This window comes from Callospermophilus lateralis, chromosome 1 (assembly GCF_048772815.1).
Source record: "Callospermophilus lateralis isolate mCalLat2 chromosome 1, mCalLat2.hap1, whole genome shotgun sequence".
Lineage (NCBI taxonomy): Eukaryota > Metazoa > Chordata > Mammalia > Rodentia > Sciuridae > Callospermophilus > Callospermophilus lateralis.
Window position 1 is genome coordinate 165697249 of NC_135305.1, and position 14459 is coordinate 165711707.

The 14459-nt window shown below is 40.4% G+C and overlaps 1 pseudogene; it reads left to right on the forward strand.

The window, feature by feature from the left end:
- Window positions 1-1064: 1064 nt before the first annotated feature.
- Window positions 1065-14459, forward strand: part of LOC143399435 (uncharacterized) — an 81287-nt pseudogene continuing 67892 nt past the window's right edge.

Sequence of the window (14459 nt, forward strand, 5' to 3'; positions counted from 1 at the left end):
CAGGACCTTTAGTTTCAGGTAATGACAAAATTAATAAATTAGTAAATTTTTGTCAACAGTTGTCTTCATATGACTGTACACAAGCTTCTCAATCCTTACATCATCAAAATGCTTCTAACTTATGTAAAAAATTTAATATTACCAAAAAACAAGCTCGTCAAATTGTAAGCCAATGCCCTAAGTGTGTTATTCACACTCCATCTCTGCCATCAGGGATAAATCCCTGTAGATTAAAACCAAATCAAATATGACAAATAGATGTAACTCATATTCCTCAATTTGGTAAACAATGTTATGTACATGTCATAGTGGACACTTATTCCAGATTTATTTTTGCCACAGCACGTACTAAAAAAAAAAAAAAAATACTCAACATGTAATTTCTCATTGCCTAGCAGCTTTTTCTGTGTTAGGGTGCCCTATACAAATTAAAACAAATAATACTCCAGCTTACATAAGCTCTTCTTTTCAACAATTTTGCCAAGAGTTTCAAATTAATCATAAAACAAAAATTCCTTATAACCCCCAAGGTCAAGCCAATGTGGAATGAGCTCATTTATCTATTAAACTTCAATTACAAAAATTAAAAAGGGGGAATAGGTTTATGACTCCCCAAAATAGCCTCAATCATGCTTTGTTCATTTTAAATTTTTTAAACTGTGACGCAGAAGGTCACACTGCTGCTGAGAGGCAAATGTCTCCCTCAGTAACAGGCCCTTTAGGCAGAGTTTTGTGGAAAGATTTACAGACCGGTCAATGGAAAGGCCCAGATCCAGTGATTATGTGGGGCAGAGGTCATGCTTGTATTTTCCCAGAAGGTGCTTTTCTTCCTATTTGGGTGCCTGAACGTGCTATCAGACATGGAAGAGATAGAACCCAGATTCAAGCGACTGAAGATCGACCCGGAGGAGCCCCTACACAAAAGGAAGAGATATCAGAAAAAGATGAAGAAAGAGCAGATTGACCCAGCCGAAAAGTTGATTTCATGGGAATACGTGAAGAAGCTAACAACACAGGCTTCCCGAATACTTTGACTCCTAGGAAAGAACAGGACCCCAGTGATAATGGTAGCAACAGTAATTGCCCTGCTGGGCTGTCAGGTAAAGAGGAATCAAATAGACACTTACTGGACATATTTCCCAGATCCACCCCTGGTACACCCAGCTGTGTGGACTGGAGAATCTAATCCAGTATATACTAATGACTCATTCATGATGGGAGGATTTACAGATACTCATATTACTCCCAATCATGTGACTATATTTAATTATTCTGGCTACAGTGCCCAATTACCTTTGTGTTAGTCCCACGATAAACATGCCGGCTGTCTGAAAGTATCATTCGAGGAAAAGACAACGATCAGTAGACCTAGACTGACCAATAATTCAATTTATGGAGACTTAAAACCTTATACTACATCAGTAATTAAGATGGGACTTTCCCATAACAAACTAGTCATTTCTGCAAAACCTCCATGGATACCTCACTGTCCAAATAGTTCTACAATTGAGATTGGCACCTTTCCTAGATGGATGGATTGTGTAAATACTTTTCCTGTACAACATAAGGTGTCCAAAGATAATTGGTATATTTTAGACTAGTCCTCAAAAATTGATAAGAGACAATCACGAAGAAATTCTGCTATGACACCTGCAGAATTTGTTAGTAATATTTTGACTTATAATGAAGGTGGTATTCAAAAGGATGTTTGGCGTTTAATTGCTGCCTCAAAATTCTTACATTTTACAGACAAGCCTTTACGAAAATTTGTTGGCAAGAACTGTAAGGAGGGATCTTGCTATGGCTTACGAGCCTGTGTTCAATCTCCTTATGTTTTAATTATTGGAAATGTAAAAGTTAAATGGATAGATGACAGATATGTTGTTACTTGTAATAAATATAACCTAACCAATTGTATTACCAGGTATAATGGAGGAAAAGGAGTGCTGATGCTTCATCAGCCCTCTTTTGTTTTATTACCAGCTAATATTTCAGAGCCATGGTATGCTGATACTGGTTTACAAGTCTCGCAGCAAATTCATGCCCAGCTAGCAAGACCTAACATGCTATTGGAGTTAGAATTGTTGGTGTTTTGGTGCTAGTCTCTTTTATTGCCTTCACTGTCTCTGCATCTCTGACATTGTCTCAAAATATTCAGCATGCAAAATTTCTTAATAATTTAGCTCAAAATACTTCCAAGGCTCTGCGTAATCAAGTAAATATTGATAAAAGGATTGAAACTAAATTAAATGCCTTAGAGGCGACTGTTATAGACATAGGTAATGAACTTTCAGCTTTAAAATTTAAAGAAAGGCTTAAATGCCATGCAAATTATAAATATGTGTGTGTTACAGCTGCCAAGTACAATGCTTCTCTCTAGGATTGGGAGAAGGTTAAAAACCATTTGTTAGGTATTTGGCAAAATAGTAATAATAGCTTGGATATTCTGAAACTTCATCACCATATCCAAGACATTCAAAATAGTAGAGCTGATTTTTCGGATCCTTCTTCTTTGGCTAACCAAAGATTAAAGGAGTTAAATGGATTCAACCCTGAAAATATTCTTAAACACTCGGCCTGGTACATTATTAGATTATTCTCTTTGCTGTTAATTCTCTTTTGTGTTGTAATTATAGGATAGCGAGTCTTCAGAACAAGGATACAGAAACTCCAAAGAGTGAACCGCCGCCTCATTTTTAAGAAAAGAAAGGGAGAATATGTGGGGAGACATTCTCACACGTGACTGGGCAACTCCTGGTTTGGGTCTGAGGCACTCTGGCTAAACTGTGTCAGAGCTTTCCCGACCCCCTCCTGGTGCGAGAGCCTGTCTGTGTGGGGACTTGACCACTGCCCCTGGGGCCAATCACTGACCCTGACCTTGGAGTACGGCCCCCCTCAACCTTCATTGAATGAAATTCTCCCCTAAATTTCTTGTTCCCCAATAAAAGGCTACTCCCTGGCGTGCTCTCTCTTTCTCTCTTTCCTGCTAGCTCTGAGTAATCCTTGCTGCCCTACCAGGTGGTTCGAGGTGGAAACTAGAGGGGGAGCCATCCTAAACCTGGTCATAAAAAAGGTAACTGATGATGCAGTCTGGCTGGGCACAAAATCATGAGCCACTCACAGCTTTGTAGATTCAAACAGCAATTCTTTATTCCTAAACTCACACTGACACTCTACAATCACGTTCTGGGGAAATCCACGTTCTCTGCCCAAATCCACCTCCTCTGCCTCCCAAATACTCTCTGAATCCCGGGAGAAATCAAGGGGAACTCAGGCAGCAGGATACACCCTATTCCCAGCAGGATAATCTTAAACCTGGAAATGCCCTAAACCCAGATTGTCCTAAACTGGGAACGCCCTAAATCCAAGGAGAGCCTTAAACCCTAATCTGCCCTAAACCCCGATCCGCCCTGGTCCTTGAGCAAGGTCACCTTACATGCAATGTCACTGCAAAATGTCTAAGGCAAGTCCTATTTCCACGAGTCCTTCCACTAAGCAACATGGGCTACACTGGCAAGAAAATTGTCATACCTACTTGGCTAATGGCTCTCAGCATCTCCCCCCTTCTGATTAATTAAACAACAAGCAATGTGGCTTAAGGACCGTGCCTGATAGGTTGTCCAATTCAACATATGGTTTTTACCCGTCATCGGAAAACTGACCTTTAGGCGTCAGCCTCCTGTCTTAGGTTGATACCACTGCAATTGGATCATACCCGTCACTGACTACCGGTCCAGCATATAGCCATTGGCCCCCAAATTTTAGACCAACACTAGCAGAAGGGAGGAGGATACAGAAATGCCACGACACCAAGCCAATTGACGACTCCTTTGGAAAAATTGCATCACTGGTGACACCATCAGCAAAGATATGCCAGCAATACCACAATTCGCTGTACCAAACGATAGTTACATAGTCCAGGCAAGTTCTGCAAGCAGTTCAAAGTGGAGGAATCTATCAATATGTCCGTTTCCTCCCAAAGTCTGTTTCCTCCCAAAGTAAGTTGACTCCTTGATTGAGCATTACTTGTTGAGTTATATTCAATGATGCATCAATTTATACAGTTTACTGTGATAGCTATCATTGAAGCTGTAGTTTGGTTTTATCTTTGTCTTCACTGGCACTGGGATGAAAATAGGAATTCTGGCAATGATGCTAAAGAGACATTATCCTGAAAAGAATTATTAAATATAATGAAAAGGAAAGGTGAAAGTAAACAAACAGATCTGTTAACCTCCTTTAAAAACAATACTTAACAGCTGTTTACCTAATTTAAATTATTAAACAAACAGATCTGTTAACCACCTTTAAAAACAATCCTTAACAGCTGTTTACCTAATTTAAATTAAGCCATTTAAATCACGTGAATAAAAAAAAATTCGGATCCATTTTTTCATGAGCGCTCCTCATATATGATATATGGACATATGCACACACAGACATACAATACAAAACACAAATGTGCACACAAACGTACAACACATAATACAATAATAAAGGCCTTGTAGCTTTACCTAGGTGAAATCTCCATTGCAATGTTTAAAAACTCCACATTCAAAAAATAAAACTGATCAGAAAAACATTAACCTAGGTTTGTATGAGCTCAAAAATAAAAATAGAACCTTATGATGTGGAAAAATGCAATAATAAAATATATATTGAAAAAAGCACCCTGGTTAATCACTGTCACAGATGTAAGAATAGCCAAACTGGAGCTCTGGATATCAGCTGTTATGGATTTGAGTCAAATCATCTTCTTTTTGATCTGTAGAAATTGTTTTAGTTAATCTCTCTGGAATCCAAATCGGCTGCTGTTCTCCCTGTGGAAAAACATAAACAGAACCCCGACTCCAGACAATCACTGGGTCAGGACCTTTCCATTGTCCTGTTAGAATATCTTTCCAAAGTACCTTAGGCTTATGTACATTTTTTGGATACATATGCCTTTCCACAGCACTAAGTCCTGATGAATGCAAATTTAAAATGTTTAGAGTAAAAAGCATTATTTTAAGTTTATCTTTGGGGGATATATACCCTTTTCCAATTCCCTCTTTTTGTTTTAATAAGTACATTTTATTCTTCTATTTTATCCAATATTTGACTTTAAACTTTTCTCTTCTACCTTTTTCTATCTAGAATGTCTGTATTTAATAGTTCTCTTAGCTTTTGCATTTTCTAACTGAAATATCTTTACTTGACATATTCAACCATTTTCTATCTTCTTTCTATCTTCTAGTTTTCTTTTAAGGTTTGTACATACACCCTTAGTTGCTTTTTTTCCTCCAATTTTTTTTGTTTCCTATTTTGTGGGTTTAAAATTCTTGTCTTCCTACATCTTTTTTATCTTCCTACATCTTTTCTATCTTTTTTTCTTTCTACCTTTCTGTACTTCTGTCTTTACAGATTTTCACTTCAAATTTTTAATCTTCTTTATCTAAATATCTTTTATCCTATTTTCCCATTTTCATAGTTTTTTTTTGTCATGAAGGCATCTTAAGCACCTTCAATTTAACCTTTTAAAGCCTTTTAATTATCATCTATACTGTACTTTTAAATGTACTTTTTTTACCACCTATAGTTTCACTCTTTTAAATGAGGCTTATATTCTGTTTAAATCGCTTAATGTTAGTTTACATGGATGCCCTTCAACCAAAGGCCTTTTTTACTCCATTAAGAAGCTTTGTCTCAATCTGCCATGTAGAAATACCTTTTTCTTCTTTCTTCCTTTCTCAAGCTTTTAAAGTAAGTCTAGTTTCCTCAAAATCTTTTTAAATGGCATTTTACAACTGTTTTACTTTACCACACAGAGATTATCTCATCTAGAAACATTTCTTTTTCTTTTAACCTTCCATATTAAAATATATTTTCACATCTTCAATCTTTTAATATCTCTTTTCTAGCCATTAACTTTTTTTACAAATTTACATTCTGAAACAACTCATAAAATTTCTGATTTAGACAAATTACTCCACTTTAATAAGATGAAATAATTTTATGTTTTTTTAAGGTACTATAAATTACACCTGATAGAATCTTAACACTTAGTCCAAAGTACCTTGTTTCAGCAAAGACACAGATCAAAGCAATATTAAACCTTTTTTTCCATTTACCAATTTATAAAAACACACATAATGTTTAAATATATTACCTTATGGAACTTATTAAGTAAAGAGTACTTGATTTTATATTTAGTTGTTGATATTTTAACACTTTAGCTTTGTAAATTAATCAGATCTTTGTAGAAACCAAGATATTAGACAAATGTAGTAAAAAGAACTAGCCATCTCTTTCTTGTTGAAGAAAAATCCTTCTAGAGGATACCATGATGGTTCCATTGATATACTTAATAACTCGTCTTTATCAAGCCATGGGTTATATTTTTGTATTGTATCAACATATGTCCTAACTGTTCTTGGTCTTACTGGGGTGCCTCCTTTTTCTAACAATTTCTCTTTCTCAGGGGTGAACAACTTCAAACCTTGAGTCAGCCATTTTCCCCAGTTTGCCTGAGAAAATGCTAGGAACAGGCAACTTGAAATAAAAACAAAATAAATCAGAACAAGAACACATTGTTTTTTGAAATGCTCACCCATTCTTTTGCTCTCCTTCAGGGGCAAGTAATTTCAGTTACCTCTAAGCTTCAGATGTTCCCCGTATGGGCCACCAAATGCCTCAGTCTGGCTGGGCACAAAATCACTAGCCACTCACAGCTTTGTAGATTCAAAGAGCAATTCTTTATTCCCGAATTCACACCGACACTCTACAATCACGTTCTGGGGAAATCCACGTTCTCTGCCCAAATCCACCTCCTCTGCCTCCCAAATACTCTCTGAATCCCAGGAGAAATCAAGGGGAACTCAGGCAGCAGGATACGCCCTATTCCTAGCAGGAATAATCTTAAACCTGGAACCACCCTAAACCCGGATTGTCCTAAACTGGGAACGCCCTAAATCCAAGGAGAGCCTTAAACCCTGATCCGCTCTAAACCCCGATCCACCCTGGTCCTTGAGCAAGGTCACCTTACATGCAATGTCACTGCAAAATGTCTAAGGCAAGTCCTATTTCCACGAGTCCTTCCACTAAGCAACATGGGGTACCCTGGCAAGGAAATTGTCATACCTACTTGGCTAATGGCTCTCAGCAAACTGAGTCTGTGTGCTTATTTCGATCTCACTAGTTAACTTTTATGCCAAAAACCTCATTAATAAAACCAGTGCACTGGTCGCATGGTGAAAGTTAAGGTAGAGCTCTGGTTAATGTTAGGGTCAGAGTCAGGTCAGGGTTAGTGTTAGGGTTATGTTTAAGACTAGAATTTGGGCTAAGTTTAGGGCTAGGTTTAGGGTTAGGATTTTCATTACATTAAGGGTTAGGGTTAGGGTTAGGGCTAGGGCTAGGGTTAGGTTTAGGTTTAGGGCCAGGACTAGGGTTAGGGCTAGTTGTAGGGTTAGGTTTAGGGTTAGGGTTAGGGCTAATATTATTGCTAGGGCTAGGAATAAGGCTAAAGTTAGTGCTAGGGCTAGGGTTAGGGCTAGTGTTATGTTTAGTGTGAGGCCTAGGGTTAGGAATGAGCTTGGGTTAGGACTAGGTTTAGGGTTAGGGCTATGGTTAGGGTTACATTTAGTGCTAGTGTTAATTTTAGGGCTAGGTCTAGAAATAGGGCTAGGTTTGGGTTTATGTTTAGGGTTAGGGTTAGGGTAAAAATTAGGACTAAGTCCAGGGTTAGGTTTAGGGTTAGAGTTAGGGTTAGGGTAAAATTTAGGGTTAGGTTTAGGGTAGATTTAGTGTTAAGATTAGGGTTAAGGTTCTGGCCACAGTTAGGGCTATGGTAAGGTTTAATGTTACTTTTAGAATTGGTGTTAGAATTAGAGTTAGGGTTAGATCTATGGTTAGGGCCAGGGCTAGGTTAAGGTTAAGGTTTAGGGTTTGGGCTAGCTTTAGTGTAAGGAGTAGGGTTACGATAAAATTTAGTGTTAGGGTCAGCCTTTATGTGAGGGTTAGGGTTAAATTTAGTGTTAGGGTTAGATCTAAGGTTAGGGCTAGGACTAGGGTTAGGTTTTGGTTCAGGTTTAGCATTAATGCCAGGGTTAGGGTTAATGTTAGGGTTACTGTTGGAGCCAGGTTTAGGCCTAGAACTAGGGTTATGGTTAAAGTTAAGACTAGGGTTTGGTTTAGGGTTAGATCTAGGGCTGGAATTACTGCTAGGGTTAGGGTTGTGGCTAGGACTAGGGCTAGTGTTTTGGCTAGGTTTAGTTTTTGGTTGAGGGTTAGGGTTAGGTTTTGGGCTAGGATTATGGCTAGGGTTAGGGTTAGGGCTTTGGCTAGAGTTAGGCCTTGAGTTAGGTTTAGTGCTAGGGCTAGGGTTAGGGCTAGGGTTAGAGTTAGGGCTATCACTAGTGTTAGGACTAGGGCCAGTGTTAGAGCTGGAGTTTGGGCTAGAGCTAGGTTTAGGGCTGAGGTTTGGTTTAGGTCTAGGGTTAGGCTTATGGTTAGAATTATGGTTAGGTTTAGGCTTAGAGTTAGGGTTAGTGTTGGAGTTAGCAATATATCTAGGGATTGGACTACTGGTAGGGTTAGTCCTGAGTTAGGGCTAGTGTTAGGACTATGTTTAGGGTTAGGGTAAGAGCTAGGGTTAGGACTAGGGCTAGGGTTACAGTTAGAGTTAGGGCTAGGATTAGGGTTAGGGTTAGGGTTAGGGTTAGGGCTTGTGCTAGGGTTAGGGTTAGAAATAGGACTAGGGCTCAGGTTAGGACTAGGACTTTGTCTAGGCCTAGAGTTATGTCTAGGGCTCAGGTTAGGGCTAGGTTATGATTAGGTTTATGATTGGGGCTAGGTGTAGGGTTAGAGTTAGGCCTAAGTCTTGATTGAGATTTAGGGTTTGGTTTGAACCTAGGGCTAGAGTTAGGGCTAGGGTTAGGGCTAGGATAAGGGTTAGGGTTAGGGTTAGTTTTAGGATTAGTGTTAGAGCTATGGCTATGGTTAGGTTTAGGGTTTGGCCTAGGGTTAGAGCTAGGGCTAGGGTTAGGGCAAGGATTAGGGCTAGGGTTAAGGTTAGGATTTTGGGTAGATTAAGGATTAGGGTTAGGTCTATGGCTAGTATTAACCTTAGGGCTAAGGCTATAGTTAGGGGTAGGATTACACATCTTGTTAGGGTTAGGGCTAGGGTTATAATTAGGGTTAGGATTAGGTTTAAGGCTAAGGATAGATTTTGATCAAGAGAATCATGTTAGGACTAGGGCTGGTTTTAGGTTTAGAGGTAGAGTTAAAGTTAGGTCTAGGTTTAGGGTTAGGTTTTGTGGTAGATTAAGGGTTAAGGCTAGGGCTAGGGCTAGGGCTAGTGCTAGGGTTAGAATTTGGGCTAGGGCTAGGATTAGGTCTAGGTTTAGGTTTAGGTTTTAGGACAGGGATAGGTTTAGGGTTAGATCTAGTGTTAGTTACCGCTAGAACTACCTTTAAAGCTAGGGTTAGGTTTAGGGTTAATGTTAGGGTTAGGGTTAGGGTTAGTGTTAGGTATAGGGTTTGGGCTAGTGTTAGGGTTTGGGGTAGGTTGAGGTTTATGGTTAGGTCTAGGGCTAGTGTTAGTGTTAGGAATAAGGGTATTGTTAGGGCTAGGGTTAGGTTTAGGTTTCGGGTTAGGGTTAGGTAAGGATTAGGTTAGGGTAAATGTTAAGTTTAGCTTTCAGGTTAGGGTCAGCATGGCTTAAGTTTAGGGTTAGTGCCAAGGTTAGAGTTAGGGATAGAGCTTGGACTAGGGCTAAGATTAAATTTAGGGCAAGGTATAATTTTAGAGTTGGGGTTAGGATTATGTACAGGGTTAGTGTTAGGGTTATATCTGGGTTTTGGCTAGGATTAGTTTTAGGGCTAGATCTAGGGTTATGGTTAGGTTTAGGATTAGGGTTAGGGTTAGGGATAGGTCTAGGGCTAGATTTAGGGCTAGGATTTGGACTAGGTGTAGGATTACGGCTAGGCTTGTGCTAGAGTTAGGTCTAGTCCTGGGTTAGAATAAGGGTTAGGGTTAAGGTTAGTTTAAAGTTAGGGTTAGGTTTAAGGTTAGAGTCTGCATTAGGGTTAATCTTAGGATTATGGTTAGGGTTAGGGGTAGAATTAGAGCTAATATTAGGTTTAGGGATAGGTATAATTTTAGGGTTAGATTTAGGATTACAGTTATGGTTAGGGTTAAGTTTAGTACTAGGGCTATGGCTTGGATTGGAGCTAGGATTAGGGCTAGGGTTAGTGCTAGGACTAGAGCTAGGACTACAGTTATTGTTAGGAATAGGGTTAAGGTAAATATTTAGGTTTAGGGTTTGGGTAAATATTAGAGTAAAGGTTAGCATTAGGGTTAGGTTTAGGGTTAGGATTAGGGTAAATTAGGGTTAGGTTTAGGGTTAGGGTCAGCATTAGGGTTAAGTTTAGGATTAGGGTCAAGTTTAGGGTTAGAGTTAGGACAAGGTTTGGTCTAGGGTTAAATTTAGGTTTAGAGTCAAGGTCAGGGTCAGGGTCAGGTTTAGGGTTATGGTTAGTTCGAGTTCTCAACCAATTGTTACGTTCAGTGTTAAGTTTAGGGCTAGGGTTAGGGCTAGGATTAGGGTTAGGTTAAGGTTAGGGTTATGGCTAGTGTTAAAGTTAGGGCTAGGTTTAGATCTAGGTTTAGGGTGACATTTAGGGCTAGGGCTAGGGTTAATGCAAAGACTACAGCTAGGGCTATTGTATGGATAGGTTTAGGGGTAGGGTATATTTAGGGCTAGAGTGTGGGCTAGGTTCAGGATTAGGGTTAGGGCTATAGGTAGGTTTGTAGCTATGGCTAAAACTACCTTTAGAGCTAAGATTTGATTTAGTGTTAATGTTAGGGTTAGTGTTAGTGTTAGGGTTAGGGCTAGGTTTAGGTTTACTGTGAGGCTTAGGTTTAGGGTTGGGACTAGGCTTTGGGCTAGGCTTATGGCTAGGTTAAAGCTTAGTTCAAGTGTTAGGATTTGGCTAGGGCTAGGGTTATATTTAGGAATAGGCCTAGAGTAAAATCTAGTGTTAGGTTTAGGGTTAGGGTCAGGGTCAGGTTCAGGAACAGGGTTCAGGCTAGGGCTAAGGTAGGGGTTTAGGGTTAGAATTGGGTTTGGGGCCACAGTAATAGTTAGGGTTAGGGGTAGATTTTTAGTTTGGGCTTGGTCTAGGGCTAATGTTAAGCTAGTATTAGGTTTAGGGTAAGGGTTAGGTTAGGTTTAGGATTAGTGTTAGAGGTACAGCTAGGGTTAGGTTTAGGGTTAGGGCTAGCATTAGGGCTAGGGCTAGGGTTAGGGCAAGGGTTAGGGCTAGGTTAGGGTTAGAATTAGGGCTATGGCTAGGGTTAGAGCTGGGATTAGAACTAGGGCTAGGGTTAGTGCTAAAACTAGGGCTAGGGCTAGAATTATTGCTATAGGGTTAGGGTAAAGGTTTGGGTTTAAGATTAGGGTAAAATTTAGGGTTAGGGTTAGGGTTAGGGTCACCATTAGGGTTAGGTTTAGGTTTAGGTTTACAATCAAGATCAGATTTAGTGTTAGTGTTAGGGTTAGGTTTAGGGTCAGGGTTATGGTAGGGATCAGGGTTAGGTTCAGGGTTGGTGTTAGCGTCATGGTCATGGTAAGGGTTAGGTTCAGTGGTAAGGTTATGGTTAGGGTTAGTTTAAGGGTTCGAGTTAGTCTAGGGTTAGAATTAGATTTAGGGCTAGGGTTAGGGATAGAGTTAGCTTTGGGGCTAGGGCTAGTGTTAGGGTTAGTATTAGGACTACAGTTAATGTTAGGTTTAGGGCTAGGTTTGGGGCTAGGGCTAATGTTAGGGCTGGGGTTACGGTTAGGTCTAGTTTTAAAGATAGGGTTAGGGTTAGGGCTAGGTCTAGTGTTAGTGTTAGGTTTAGGGTTAGGATCAGGTTTAGAGCTAGGGTTAGTTTTAGCATCAGAGTCAGGGTCATGGTTAAGGTTAGGATTAGGGTTAGGGTTACAGCTCGAATTTAGTCTAAGGTTAGGGCTATCATTAGTATTAGGGTTTGGGTTAGGTTAATGGTTAAAGTTTGGGCTAGTACTGGGGTTAGGTATAGGGCTAGGCCTAGGGTTAGGGATAGTATTAGGAATAGTATTAGGATTAGTTTTAGGGCTAGAGCTAGGTTTAGGTTTAGGGTTAGCATTAGGGCTAGTCCTAGTTCTAAGATTACGGTTATGCTTAGAGTGTCCTTTTGGCCTAGGATTAGTTCTAGGGCTAGGGTTAGCACTAGGGCTAGGAGTAGAGCTAAAGTTAGTGCTAGGGCTAGTGTGAGGGCTTGGGTTATTTTAATGTTAGGCTTAGACTTAGGGTTGGGTCTAGTGCTAGGATTAGTGTTAGGGCTAGATATGGTTTAGGGCGAGGGTTAGGGTTAAGGCTAGGGCTTGGGTTAAGTTTAGGCTAGGGCTAGGGCTAGGGCTAGGTTTAGATTTAGGGTTTGGGTTAGGGTTAGCATTACGGCTAGGACTATGTCCAGGGTTAGAGTTAGGACTAGCATTAGCATTAGAGAAAGAGTTAGGTTTAGGTTTAGGGCAAAATTTAAGGTTAGAGTTAGGGTTTCGATCAGTGATAGTGTTAGGGTTAAGATTACAACTAGGTTTAAGGTTTAGACTTAGTGTTAGGTTTAGGTTTAGGCTTGGGTTAGGGTTTGAGTTATATTTAGGGTTAGATCTAGGGATATGGTCAGGGCTCAGGTTGGACCTAGGGTTAGGGCTAGGGTTAAGGTTAGGATAAGGGATAGTTTTAGAGCTAAGGTTAGTGCTAGGGCTAAGGTTAGGGTTAGGGCTAGGCTTAGGGTTAGTTCTAGGGCTTGGTCTAGGTTTAAGTTTAGAATCAGGACTAGGGCTCAGGTTTGGGCTAGGACTAGGTCTAGGGCTAGAGTTAGGTTTAGGGCTAGGGTTAGGGCTAGGGTTAGGGTAAAGTTTAGGGTTTTGGCTAGGTATAGGGTTAAAGTTAGGGTTAGCATTAGGTCTAGTTCAGGGTTAGGTTTGGGCCTAGGGCTAGGTTTAGGTCTAGGGTTAGTGCTAAGTTTAGTGTTCAGGGTAGTTGAAGAGTTAGCGTTATGTCTAGGGCTAGGGTTAGGGTTAGGGCTAAGGCTAGGGTTAGGGTTAGTGTTAAACCTCAGTTTAGGGTTAGGGCTAGGGAAAGGGTTAGGGTTAGGGTTGGGATTAGGGTTAAGGGTAGGGATAGGTTTAGGGCTGTGGTACTGGCTTAGGGCTAGGCAAAGTTTAGGGTTAGAAGTAGGGCTAAGATTAGGGGTAGGTTTAGGGTTAGGATTTGTGGTAGGTTAAGGGTTAGTGTTAGGCCTAGGGGTATGGTTAGGGTATGGGCTAGGGCTAAGTTTAGGGCTAGTGTTTGACCTAGGGTTAGGTTTGGGGCTAGAATTAGGATTAGGGTTAGAGTTAGAGTTATGGCCCTTGTCGGTGTAAGTTTTAGGTTCAGGTTTAAGATGAGAATCAGGGATAGGGTTAGAATAAGTGTTAGGTTTAGGTTTAGGTTTAGGGACAGGGTTAGGGTTAGGGTTAGATTTAGGATTTTGGCTAATATTAGGTTTAGGGCTAGATCTAGGGTTAGGGCTAAGGTTATGATTAATTTTAGGGTTAGGGCTAGCATTAGGGCTAGGTTTACGACTAGGTGTACGGTTACAGCTAGTACTTGAGCTAGAGTTAAGTCTAGGGCTAGCGTTAGAATAAGGGTTAAGTTAGGGTTACAGAAAATGTTAAGTTTAGGTTTAGGGTTAGGGTCAGCATTAGGGTTAAGTTTAGGATTAGTGTCAGGGTTAGGTTAGTGTTAGGGCAAGGTTTGGTTTAGGGTTAAGTTTAGGTTAGGGTCAGGGTCAAGGTCAGTATCAGGGTCAGGTTTATGATTAGGGTTCTCCTATGATAGGGTAATGATTAGGTTTCCTGTTAGGGATAGGGCTATGGTTAGGGCTAGGATTGGGATTAGGTTAAGTTTAGGGTTACAGCTAGTGTTAGAGTTAGAGTTAGGTTTTGAGCTAGGTTTAGGGAGAGGTTTAGGGCTAGGGCTAGGGTTAGTACAAGGACTATGGCTAGGGCTATTTTTAGGACTGGGCCTATGTTTAGGACTAGTGTTGTGTTTAGGGATAGAGTCGGGGTTAAGTTCAGTCTTAGGGTCAGGGCTAGGGTTAGGATTTTGGTAGGGCTAGAACTACATTTAGAGCTAAGGTTAGTTTTAGGGTTAGTATTAGGGTTAGGGTTAGGTTTAGGGCTAGGTTAAGGTTTACTGTGAGGCTTAGATTTAGGGCTGGGGCTAGGCTTAGGGCTAGACTTAGGGCTAGTTTATAGCTTAGGTTGAGTGTTAGGGTTCAGGCTAGGGCTAGGGTGAAGTCTAGAGTTAAGGTTAGATTTAGGGTCAGGGTCAGATTCAGGGACAGGGTCCGGGCTAGGGATAGGGTTACAGTAGAGTCAGAATTAGGTTTGGGGCTAGAATAATAGTAA